The sequence below is a fragment of the Entelurus aequoreus genome, linkage group LG11, assembly GCF_033978785.1.
Source record: "Entelurus aequoreus isolate RoL-2023_Sb linkage group LG11, RoL_Eaeq_v1.1, whole genome shotgun sequence".
Classification (NCBI taxonomy): domain Eukaryota; kingdom Metazoa; phylum Chordata; class Actinopteri; order Syngnathiformes; family Syngnathidae; genus Entelurus; species Entelurus aequoreus.
The window spans coordinates 36,617,477-36,622,476 of NC_084741.1; positions in this window are offsets into that span (position 1 = coordinate 36,617,477).

Genomic DNA, 5,000 nt, shown 5'->3' on the forward strand with positions numbered 1-5,000 from the left:
TGGGTAAAGTGTCTTGCCCAAGGACACAACGGCAGTGACTAGGATGGCGGAAGCGGGGATCGAACCTGCAACCCTCAAGTTGCTGGCACGGCCGCTCTACCAACCGAGCTATAATTAGAGTGTGGACTGGAAGTTTTTAACTTTTTGACAATCTTTCAAATTTTATGACATGCAGTGGTACCTCAATTTTTGTTAATAATTAGTTTGAAAGGGCCCATTCAAAATTGTATCATACAAAAAACTAAACAAAATTAATATTTTCATAAAGAACAATTATAGTATATTGCAAATGCATTTAAATGATGATTGAAATGGATAAATGAACATTTAACATACATTGTAGTTTCATTGAAGACTTTTGACTGCATTAGGGCGGCAGGGTGAGGGATTAACATAACATAACACCATAACAGTGTGGTGCATTCAGTGACACTCTGTAATCATGGACTCTAAGGCTCTTCCATCCATCCATCCATTTCCTCCCGCTTGTCCTTTTCAGGGTCGTAGGGGGTGCTGAAGCCTCTTGTTGACTTGAATTGGATTATTACTGTATGTTACTGGACACCTTTTTATGGCTCTATGGCTTTAACTAAAGGCCTGAATTCCCAGACAGGTTGGTTATTCATACATTTAAATAACAATAATAACATAATAAAAAAGTCACCAATGTGTGTTTAACCGTATTAAAACCGAGAGAACGTTTGACAATGAAAATGTTTGCCTTAAACCGAGTCATAGGCTCTAGCACCCCCCGCGACCCCGAAAGGGACAACCGGTAAAAAAAAAATGGATAGATGGATGGATACTAAAACCGGGGCATATGAAAACCGAGGTACCACTGTATTTAATTTTGGGTTTTTATAAGTAAGCATCAAAATGACAAAGAAATATATTTCCGTCTGAGTATTAGTAAGTCTATAGAATATACGAATTTCACTTTTTGATTTGAACTACTGAAATAAATTAACTTTTCAAAGACATTCAAATGTATTAAGATGAACCTGCCAGAATAGTATCATATCTCCTATGGCCATTGTCATATTTTAGACTAAAAATGTCTCAATCAAAAGTTCCATCCATCCATCCATGTTCTTCCGCTTATCCGAGGCCGGGTCGCGGGGGCAGCAGCCTAAACAGGGAAGCCCAGACTTCCCTCTCCCCAGCCACTTTGTCCAGCTCAATGTTCAAATAAGTGTTGGTTCTGCCCCAATATGTAATGTCTTCCTCTTTTACCACTACTCCATCACTAAAAATAAAACATCATTTTTAATCATCTGTGTTTGTTTTCCTTGATAAAACGGCGGGGAAACTATAAAAAATATGAGGCATGTGTAAACTGAGGATATGACAGTGATTTTCTTCTATTTTCTGTGTTATTATTACTATTGTTGTGTGATGAACTATAGAATATAGAACTTGCATGGTTAAGGGAAGGAATCAGGTCAGGTTCCTGATTATATGAGTGTATATTTCACTACACGTGCGTACTTAAGCAAGGTGAAGGTACATTTAAATGAGTGGTTAACATATCCTAACATAATCATTACAGTTACTTTACATTCTCAGGATTCTTGTGTAGTTAAATGTATAGTTAGTGTCTTTCTTTTGCGTGAACACTTAGTCAAAATGTCATAGGGACACATTTTTTAAATTGTTTTTTACGCTTAGTCCTTTGTCATTTGTAGAAGAACTTGTGGGTTTTTTGTACAAATGATCAAATTTGTAATTGATATTTCAAATATACAAATACCTAAGTGACACCTAATTGGTCCCTGCACGTTGATTGATTGATTGAAACTTTTATTAGTAGATTGCACAGTACAGTACATATTCCGTACAATTGACCACTAAATGGTAACACCCCAATAAGTTTTTCAACTTGTTTAAGTCGGGGTCCACGTTAATCAATTCATGGTAGGTGTGGGTGATACCGCTAGTTGTGATATCGATCGAATACCAAATGAATACAGGGTCAATATACCCGATGGAGATACTGATTTGAGGTGGGAATCTTTGGGCACCTTACAATTCGATTACAATTATGATTCAGGAGATTAAAAATCGATTATTGATGCATGTTAATTTATATATAATGATGCAGTTTTACATTTGTTTTTGTTTCGCTAAATAAGCGTTTATCACTTGCAACTTAAAAAAAACTGTGCACTTGTAATAAAAAACAGTTAAATTAATTCCCACATTTATTAAAATAAAGAAAACAGGAACATAAGTGCCCTATAATAAAGCAGCTGGTCGGATCTCTCAGTGAGGTGGCTCGCTGCAGTCAGCCATATTTTAGAACTGTCTGCATTACTTTATTTACAATAAACACACCAATTATCAATAATTGACATTTACTAATCGATTTTATAACTGTCCATGTCTGAATTGCGATGCATCTAAAAATCTATTATTTTCCCCACCTGATACTAGTAAATTTTACTGTTTTTGCACATTTTCATGATCATTGTATGATTTTGTTATTTTTGCTTTTAAAATGATGATAATAATAATATAATTATAAACAACAATACAGGACAAATATTTTAAGAAAGAAAAAAAAAAAGATCAACAAACTTTATGAACAATTTACCAATATATACATACAACAATATAAGAAGACAATGTAACAATATTAAAAAATGATACAATTATTCCTTTATACTAAATACAACTATTTGAGCAAAATAAAACAAATATTGAAAACAATATCCAACTTATTCCCTGACTTTGTAAACAAGATAATATATATCAAAACTAAAAACAGAAATTATTTTTAAAAAACAAACATTTTCTCATCATGCTATTATCAATCCAATGCGGACACTATTCTTAGTAATTATACAATTTATACGATAGATGAAGCCCCATTTTGATGCAGCAGGTTTTAAATCTCTAATAAAGGGGAAAAAAGAGCTGACTCAGAATAAACAGTAAGTCATGTAAAAACTTACCACAGATAACTAATTCCAGATGATAATGCCATCATTGCCTCTGATTAGCTACTACTACAAGCAGCACGATGACATCATCACTGACTTTGTGGCTCCATGTCACTGATGAATGGGAGATAAAGGTCAAGGTGAGTAAATAAAGCAGATACAGCATTATGTGGATAAAGAGAACTTGATACTTCTGTAGACTGTGTGTGCGTGTGTGCGTGTGTGTGCGTGTGCGTGTGCGTGTGCGTGTGCGTGTGCGTGTGCGTGTGCGTGTGCGTGTGTGTGTGTGTGTGTGTGTGTGTGTGTGTGTGTGTGCATTTGTATGAATAAGCGGGACATGCCTGTATATAAATAGAGTGTTTGATTTTAGCTTCAGTGGGTATCAAGCTTCAAGTCAAAATCAATAGACTACTTCAAAGTTTTAACATAGTTAGACTCAAGTGCGAGGGGCGCCCCCTTTTGGCTGAAACTTTAAACAAATAAATGAAATAAAACACTCAAAACTCCATTAAACTCTTTTGCGTAAACAGACTGTATATACTGTAGTATGTACACAGTGAGCGATGCAGTGAGTGCTGTCAAATTAATTATATATGCAGCAATCAGCTGCAGGCAACCATGCTCACTCATGAGGAGATAAAAGAGTGTGGCCTTGTTGATTTACAGTAAGAGACTTGCTGGAGCATTCAGTACCGCTTATAATATTTAGGTGACTTTGTATACATACTCTATGTATAATTCTTACTAAAATAAGACCGAATCCAAAATAAATTCAAACATGTGCACTCACTTCTTCTTTATTATGCATCATGCAATACGCAATTGTAAAAATACAGATCACACTAAATATTTGTTGATCCGGCAAATTCATGACTGTAACAAATACATGTACTGCATGCAACTGCATATCTTTTAAACTTAAACATGATTTAATAATGTAACAATCATAACGTTATTACACATTCCAAATATTTCATTTTGTTCAAATAAAAACAAATACCTAAAAATCTGCTTGACTTATGATTTCATCCATCAAATTGTACACTGTAAAAATGAATAGCTAAAATTGCTATTACAGTACGAAAAAAAAAATGGCAGCTCAGTTGCCAGAGTTTGACCTTTAAAAAAAACATGGTGTCGTTTTTCCATTCACAGTCATGCACAGTAAAAACAACCGTAGATTTTATTGTGAAAAACTGGCATCTTTGTCGCCAGAATTTTACCATAAAAAGGTGTGGTACTGTTTTTCTATTGACTGTGATACACTGTAAAAACAACAACTGTAAATTGTATGGTGCAAAACTGGTAGCTCAGTTGCCGGAATTTATCCTTAAAACACAGTGGTAACGTTTTACGATACACAGCAATACACTGTACACACAGCCATTGATTTTAAGGTAAAAACCTGGCAGCTTGTCGCTAGAGTTTTACAGTTAAAAAATAATGGTACCCATTTTCCTATTTACAGTATTATGCTGTAAAAAAAATAACCTTAATTGTATGCTACAAAACTGGCAGCTCAATCGCCACAATTTTACCATAAAAAACTTGTAGTACCGCTTTTCCATTTACAGTAATAACACTGTAACACCATGGATTTTACGACAAAAACTTGGCAGCAAAGTCATCAGAATTTTACAGTATGAAAAACAGTGGTACCACTTTTTCCATTTACAGTAAAAACACTGTAAAAACACAGCAAGTTTTACTAAATTTTTTGACTGCAAAATGTACAGATTATTTTTTACAGCTTACGTAAAAGCTATAGGTCATAATCAAATGAGTAGGCAATTGTGTAATAATATCATGAGGCAAATACTTATACGTTTTTATTTATATATATTTTCATTGTTACAAGCAGCACTCAGAGGGCAGCCATAACTGCGAAGTGGCCCTCAATGAAAACAAGTGTGACACCCCTGGTATAACTTATTGTTTTATATCATGGTAGTATATTTCCTTATATATGAAATGGACAAGCGGTAGAAAATGGATGGATGGATGTATCTAGTTTCCTGTTTGTGCAGCAACAGTCCAGGCAAAGATCAGACAGGAATA